We start from the raw sequence: 8,758 nt of genomic DNA, 5'->3' as shown, positions 1-8,758 counted from the left end.
GTATTTTCCCTCCTTCCCCAGCTCACTTTGTAATGCACATCAGGTTCCAGATTGTTAATTGTCATACATGTAATATCTGATCATCCATTCTTTCATATAATCCTTTCCGTCACCTATTTCAGTGTAGAGTTCATTTGTGATGTTGGTGAAGAATATTGAGTATGTCATGGACTGCCCAAAGAACAAACAAAGTTATCTTGGAGGAAGTGCAGCAGAGTGTGCCTTAGAAGCCACAAAGATGAGACTTTGTCTCCCATACTTAAGGCATGTTATCAGTACAGGCCAGTCTATTTATAAGGACATTATGCTTGCAGATACACTGTATCAGCAAAAAGGAGGAAGACCTCAGTGAGACAGATGGGCAAAGGAACTACAATAATGGACTCAAGCACAGTGAAAATTATGAGTCTCACATAGTCTGTAAATCAATGAGAAGCAGATTATTCATTTTTCTTTTTTGGAGGCCAGTTTTGACTCAGGAGTACAACTAACCACCACTAGGCAACCATAGCTCCAAACACAGACAAAAATTATAGTCTAGTGACATTTCTCTGGTCATTTATGTTAGTGTTTTTTGAGTCATGTATGACACTGGATTTATTTATCCTGAATAATTATAAAATAACTTACATTCAATAAGTAATTGCAGCAGACAGCAAAATTGTCTTCTGAGGCAGACAGGAAATAGACTATGAGTTCAATTTTAGATGTATGTAGAGAGAAAATATGAAAGTGAAAATAGCAGTGCAGAAGGAGTGATAGATTAACTGATATTGTTGTTGTTGTTGTTGATTACTGTCAAGTCAAGCATGATTCATAGAGACCCTATAAACCAAAGGCCTGAAACCTTTCTATAAATATCGTCATTTCTCCAGGTTCATAGAGTTTCCAGAGGCACGTGGTTTAGGAAGTGGTTGCCACTCTTACTTCCAAACCGGTCTTAAACTGGGAGCTTCACAAAACACACACACACACACACACGATGAACAAAAGGCCTGGAGCCTCTCTATAACTATCATCATTTGTCCAAGTTCATAGACTTCCCTGAGGCATGTAGTTTACGAAGTGGATGTTACTCTTGCTTCCAAACCTGAATCAGTCTGGAAGCTCCACCACTTTCCATGATGACTAGCCAATTATAGTGTTTGACACACTTATGCCATAGTTGACATCATTACAGCAACTCTAAGTTACTTTAGTAGAGAAACTAGACAGATCACTGCTGTAAGAGAGTTCATCCCAAATCAATTAACATTTGGCCCTATGGCCTGCAGGCCTAGCCAAGCATTAAGTCATTTTTAAATACCAGCACGCCCAAATGCTGGTGGACTAAGACCAAAAGACCCCCAATTCATCTGGCAACTCCCATCCCCTGAAGATCTAAAGGTTGTAGATTCAATAATAATGTTTTTATGTCTCATCAATTAATGTTACTTAGAATGTTACTAAACTAAGTCGCCAGAGATTCTAGGATGCTACTAAAAATAAAATAAAGATAACTTATTAGTGAATATGTTGTTTGTTACGTTATGTGATGTCAAGTCGCTTGCAACTCATAGCGACCGTATGTACAACAGCCCTAAAATCTGCTCTGTCCTGTGCCAATCGCACTGTCTCTGACACAACCATCCTGATTACCCCAGTCACTGAATCAATCCACTTCACAGAGGGCCTTCCCTTCCTGCGCTGTCCCTCTACCCTCCCAAGCATGATGTTCTTCTCCAAGGACCGGTATCTCCCTACAACATGTCCAAAGTATGTTAGACGGAGCCTCAGAATCCTTGCCTCCAAGGAGCCACCCTGTTTAACCCTTTCGGGGATGAATCTGTTTGTTTTCTTGGCAGTCCATGGTACATTCAATACTCTTCTCCAGCACCACAGCTCAAAGGCATCAATTCTCCTTCTATCCTCCCTGGTCATTGTCCAACTCTCTGATGCATAACAAGTGATTGCAAAGACCATGGCCTGTATCAGACGCACCTTAGTCTCCAGAGAGACACCATTGCTCTTCAGTACTTTGGAGAGGTCCCTAACAGCAGACTTTCCCATGGCAATACGCCTTTTAATTTCCTGGCTGCTGGTGCCAATAGTGTTGGCTGTGGAGCCAAGCAAACTAAAGCTGTGAACAATCTCCATCTCTTCACCATCCATCTTAATGCTGCCAATTGGTCCAGTGGTGAAAATCTTTGTCTTCTTGACATTGAGCCTCAATCTGTATTGAAGGCTGCAGTCCTTGACCTTCTGCCACAAGCGCTTCAGGTCCCCCTCAGTTTCAGAAAGCAAGGTTCTGTCATCTGCATAACGCAGATTGTTGATAGATCTTCCACCAATCCTGACGTTTCTCCTCATAGAGCCCAGCCAAGTGGATAATCTGTTCTGCATGCAGGTTGAAAAGTTATGGAGACAGAACACACCCCTGGCATATGCCCTTACCAATTTTGCACCATGTTCTGACTCACAAGATCAGTGAAACCAGGGAAGGCAAACAGACCAAATGGAAAGGGTATAAGCTCAGACTTTCAAAATTTAGAAAATGTAAGTGTGAGCATAGAAGTCAAGCCCCAAGTCACATAACTGGAAGAATGATAAAAACGCTGAGTGTTCTAATTATGACTATTCCATAAATTAGATTAAATTCATAGAAGAATATAATTATTAAAGCACAATATTGGTTATAAATATACATATGATTTACAAGAGATCAGAGGTAGAAAAGGATGTAAAAGAGAATATCTAGTATATTCTAATGGATTAATATACTATCAAATGAATAGGAAGAGAACTTTTTAAAATAGTGAGCTCATGAAAAAACATAGATGAAGAAGTAGCCATATAAACTCAGCAAGGGAATGTTGCATGGTTTAAAATCAGAAAACATGCACGTTAGGGTTTATAATTTCTCTATCCAATCTGTTAGCAGAGCAAATAATTTAAGAAGTTAGATCAAAATCTATAGTCTTCAATGTGGATTATATCTCAACATCTAGTAATCAAAACCACTCACAATTGAATCAACAAGCAAACTGTGATGGATAGAAAAAGTGTGAAGTTTATTTAATTTAAATGAAATTATTTCATTTGACTTGGATGCATGCCACGTGAATTCATTTTATTTATTTAACAACTATGGTAGCAGATGTCAAGAAAGCAAGATAGGTTGTATTAGGCAAATCTGCTGTCAAGGACCCTAAGTATTCATTTTAAAAACGAAGGTGAACCCAAACTAAGACATAGTATTTCATTAGCTTCCTGTGCATGTCAACATTGGACAATGAATAAAAAAAGACTAAAGAGGAAATAATGTCTTTAAACAGTGATGTTGGTGCACAGTTTAGAATAGACAATGAACTGCCACAGGAACAAATAAATCTGTCTTGGAGAAAATTCACTCAGGGAGATCCTTAAAGGCAAGGAGGTGAATCTTCATCTTATATACAGGTTGTCAAGAGGTTTCAGTAATTAGAAGCCATCATACGAGGGAAAGTAGAGAGCCAACAAAAGAGAGAGAAAACCTCAATGAGATGGAATGACACAGTCACTGAAATAGTGGGCTTGAACATGGTTGAGATCATGATGATGGAATTGTTGTTGTTATGTGCCATCGAGTCGCTTGTGACTCATAGCGACCCTATGTACAACAGCCCTAAAATCTGCTCTGTCCTGTGCCAATCGCGCTGTCTCTGACACTACCATCCTGATTACCCCAGTCACTGAATCAATCCACCCCATAGAGGGCCTTCCCTTCCTGTCACTGTCCCTCCACCCTCCCAAGCATGATGTCCTTCTCCAAGGACCGGTATCTCCTTACAACATGTCCAAAGTATGTCAGACAAAGGCCTCAGAATCCTTGCCTCCAAGGAGCCACCCTGTTTAACCCTTTCGGGGATGAATCTGTTTGTTTTCCCAGCAGTCCATGGTACTCTCAATACTCTTCTCCAGCACCACAGCTCAAAGGCATCAATTCTCCTTCCATCCTCCTTTGTCATTGTCCAACTCTGTGATGCATAACAAGTGATTGCAAAGACCTGTATCAGACGCGCCTTAGTCTCCAGAGAGACACCATTGCTCTTCAGTACTTTGGAGAGGTCCCTAACAGCAGATTTTCCCATCGCAATATGTCTTTTCATTTCCTGGCTACTGGTGCCAAGAGTGTTGACTGTGGAGCCAAGCAAACTAAAGCTATGAACAATGTCAATGTCTTCACCATCCATCCTGACGCTGCCAATTGGCCCAGTGGTGAAAATCTTTGTCTTCTTGACGTAGGATAAGGTAAAGTTTCAATCTGTTGTTGATAGGATCTTTAGGAATAGTAGTTAACAGCACTTAATAGCAACTTAAATAATGGCATAGTGCTAGACATTATGGATGGTACAATTAGTAAGACAACCATTGAACTTAATTACTTCATGGAATGTACTTTCTAGTAAACATAAAGCAGTTAGATACAGCTATCTAATTATAAGTATGACTTGGAAAATAAAGAGTATAGTAACATACAACAGAAGCACTTGACATAATTCAAGGGACACTTGAAGATGTCTGAAGTCACTTTTTAAATTCTCATAACTCAAGAGTACTACTGACATCTGAGGCTGTGGCTACACATCTCACAAAGCAAAGGCAGATGTTCATACACACATACATAAATTTATCTGGTCCACAATAACAATAATATTGCGAAATTATAACTTAGAATAAGACACTCAACAAAATAGATTAGCAAGGTGAGCCCAGCAATGGGCTTAAGTGTGTCAGAGATGGTAAGCATGTAACAGGATAGGACAGGGTTCAGTTTTGTTGTTCATAGGGTAGCTATGAGTCATACCTGGCTCAACAACATCTAATAACAAAACATAGAGTTAGGGAAAGATCCTTCTGACTAACATCAGAAGAATGTATAGCAATTTACTGAGTGAAATAGTATAGAAATGGAATGCTAGGCAGAAATAGCATTGGTTTGAAAGTTGTGTTAGCCATGAGAGATTAGTACATGTGAAGGACTGAAAGAAGATGTAGTAAAAGGAGCAACAAGCATCAGAAAGAAGACAAATTAGAAAAGATGCATGAGATTGGCAGGAGCCAGCTCATGTGAGCCTCACTTTGGTCTGGGACTTTCGTCTTTATTTTGAACTTTATTAAAGAACATTATTGTCAAAGTTGTATAAAAGATTAAAGAAAGGATGAACCCTATCCCTGTAGTGATTTGGTATTTCCTTTGTGTGGCAAAGGAAATCTATACTACAAAGGAAAAAGAAATCTTTTACTATCAAAATCTTTAAAGTGTTAAAAGGCAAATATATGAAGACTTTGAAGCCCAAGGTGTGTCTGACCCAATCCATGACATTTCCAATTGCCATATACATTTTGAAGCTGAAAAAGGAATAAAGAAGATCAAAGAAGAATTGATGCATTTACCTATGATGCTGATGAAAAATATTGAATATACCATTGACTATAAGAAGAACAAGCACATTTGTTTTGGAAGAAGTACAGGCAGAATGTTCCTTAGGAAAAAGAATGTCTATACTTTATATCATATGTTATCAGATAGGGTCAGTCCTTAGAAAAGAATATCATGTTTGTTAAAGTACAGGATCAGAAAAAAAAAGCAAGATTCTTAATGAGATGGATCTCAGCAACTGAAATTATGAGGATGGCATATGATTGGGTAGTGTTTTATTCTGTTGTAAATAAGGATGCTTAATAACAACAAAGAAAACTTCCAAAAGCTGGAGATAGGAAAAGGGATATCAACTGAGATCAACCAAGTTACTTCTGGAAAGAATACCTCCGAAAATGAGGTATGCAAGATCAGGGAAACAAGATCACTGTTATATGTTTGGAAAGTCAAGTAATTCTCTAAATCTACAAGAATGACAGTTGTTGCTGTTGTTAGGTGGTGGTGTTGTTAGTCATATATGACTCATAGTGACCCTATGAACAGCAGATCTAAATCTCATTCTATCTTGTGCCATCTTCACACTTCCTGACACAATAAAGCCTATTGCAGTGGTCACCAGGTCAATCTCTCTGGTTGAGGGTATTCCTCTCCTTCGCTGACCCTACCCTTACAAGCATCATGTCCCTCTCCAAAGAATAGTTCCTAGAAGCAAAATGCCAGAAGTGTGTCCAAAGTATAGCAAAGCCTCATTATCCTTCTATTCAGTCCCTTAATTTCTTGATTTCTTCCCTTTCCTTTGGCTTCTTGGCTCTCTAGTGTAATATTGACAGTCTCTTTCTTTTTTTTTTGTTTTTGTTTTTGTTTTAACACAAATGCTTACAGTATCTTTATAATCACAAACAAAAACTCAAATATCTATAAATAAATATATGGGTAAATACAATGGTGGCATAATATAATAGGGCACATTATTCAGTATGAAAAGGAACAATCTACAAATACATACATGTATAAAAACAGGTTTAAAGAATATCAATACTCTGAGTTAAAAATAAAAAACACCACAAGAGCACATATGACATCCATTTTGGTCTTTTCTTCTTCTTCCTGTCTTTGTAATTACCTTTTGCACTCTTTGTGGATACATTCTTGATGTGCTCCCACAGTTCATCTGATCTTCATTTATTAGTGTCCAAGGCCTCAAAACTGTTCCTGAGTTGGTTTTTAAATTCAGGTGGGACAGATTCAAGGTAAATTTTTTAAAAATTTATTTTAATGAAAGTTTACAGAGACTTTGAATTTCCATTCATTCATTGTTGCACTTTTCTCCCTGCCCACCATTCTCCCAATATGTTCTTTGATAAGTAAAAGAAAAATTATTTCATTGTTATACAATCTCTCCCATGAAGTTCACTCCACTATGTTCCTCTCGTGACAATAATACCTAATCATATATCCCTTTTAAACAGTTCTGTTCCTCATCTGTTTCAATGCAGTGATTCTTGTGTATTTGATTTGATCTTCTTTAGCTTTAATTTGAACTTAAATATGAGTAGTTGGTCTATTCCACAGTCAGTGCCTGGCCTAATTTTCACTGCTGATATTGAACTTCTCCAACGATTCCTTCCACAGATGTAATCAATCTGATTCCTGTGAATACCATCAAGTGATATCTATGTGGATAGCCTGCATTTATGTTTCTTATAAAAGATATTTGCTATGAATAAATAATTCACTGTGCAGAATTCAATCATTCTATCACCAGCTTTGCTTCTGTCACCAAGTCCATGTTTTCCAACTACTGCTCCTTCTTCCTGGCTCCCAACTTTTGCATTCCAGTCACAAATTATTATTGTGTTTTGCTTGCATGTTTGATTTCTGACAGTAAAAATAGATAGAAATAATCTATTTCCTCCTCTTTGGCTCTGGTGCATAAATTTGATTCATAGTGGTATTAACAGGTCTTCCTTGTATGCATATGGATGTTATCCTATCTTGACATTGTATTTCAAGATAGATCTAAAACCAGACTTTTTAACTATCAAAGAGCCTCAAGAACTGTAGTCTTCAATATGGATTGAATCTCAACATCAAGAAGACAAAGATTTTCACCACTGAGACAATTGGCAGCACTATGATGGTTGGAGAAGAGATTGAGATTATTAAGTTACAGTTTGCTCAACTCCACAATCAATACCCTTGACATTAGCAGTCAGGACATCAACATACTAATCTCTTTAGGTGAATCTACTGTGCGGGACCTCTCCAGAGTACTAAGAAGCAACCATGTTGGTCTGGAGATGAAGGTGCACGTGATCCAGTCCATGGTCTTTACAATTATTTGCTAAGCATCAGAGAGCTGGACAATGATGAAGGATGACAGAAGAATTGATGCCTTTGAGTTGTGATGCTGGAGAAGAGCCTTGAACATATCATGGACTACCAAGAAAACAAATAAGTCTGTCTTGGAGAGGCTTAAACGCAGTTTCTCCTTGAAGGCTAGGATTTGAAGTTTCATCTCACATAATTTGGGCATGTAGCCAGGAGACACTGATTCTTGGAGAATATGCTCAGAATGGTGGAGGGCCAGCACAGGAAAGGAAGGCTCTGCATGAGATGGATTTATACAATTACTAGGGCAATGGAGGTAGGTATGTCGTAGTCAGTGAGATTGGCTCAGGACAGGGCAGGCTTCAGAGTCACTATGAGACCAGGCAATTTGACAGCACATAATGACAACAACATCCTTGCCTCCAAAGAGTACTCTGGCTGCAACCTCTCCAAGACATATTTATTTGTTGTTTTGGCAGTCCGTGAGATGTTCAATCCTCCTCTCCAACACCACACCTCAAAAGACACCAACTTTACTTCTGACATTCCTATTTATTATCCAGCTCTGAGACATATAGCAACTGATTGGAAAGATGATGGCCTGAATCAGATGCAAGTAACTAAGTCCTCAAACTGACATCATTTCTCCTTAATAATTTGGAGAGGTTTCCAACTGCAGACTTTCTCAGTGCAATATGTCTCCCAATATCCTGACTGCTGGTACCAGGTGTGTTAATTGTAGATACAAGCAAGGTGAAGTTGTTGACAGTTTCAGTCTCTTTTCCGTCCAGCATGATGTTGCCTATCATTTAGTTGTAAGAGTCTTTGTCTTCCTGATGTTGAGATGTTATACATGTTAAAGATTACATTCCTTGATCTTCTGCAACAAGTGTTTCAAGTTCTCATCACTTTCAGCAAGCAAGATTATGTCATCCATGTAAATCAGATAACTGATGAGTGTCCTTCCAATCCTCATGACACATTTCTTCTCATAGAGTCCAGTTTCTCAGATAATTTGCTCAGAAT

Source organism: Elephantulus edwardii, unplaced genomic scaffold, assembly GCF_000299155.1.
Source record: "Elephantulus edwardii isolate Elephantulus edwardi_28Jun2011 unplaced genomic scaffold, EleEdw1.0 scaffold00188, whole genome shotgun sequence".
NCBI classification, from domain to species: Eukaryota; Metazoa; Chordata; class Mammalia; order Macroscelidea; family Macroscelididae; genus Elephantulus; species Elephantulus edwardii.
This window is presented reverse-complemented; position numbering follows the sequence as displayed.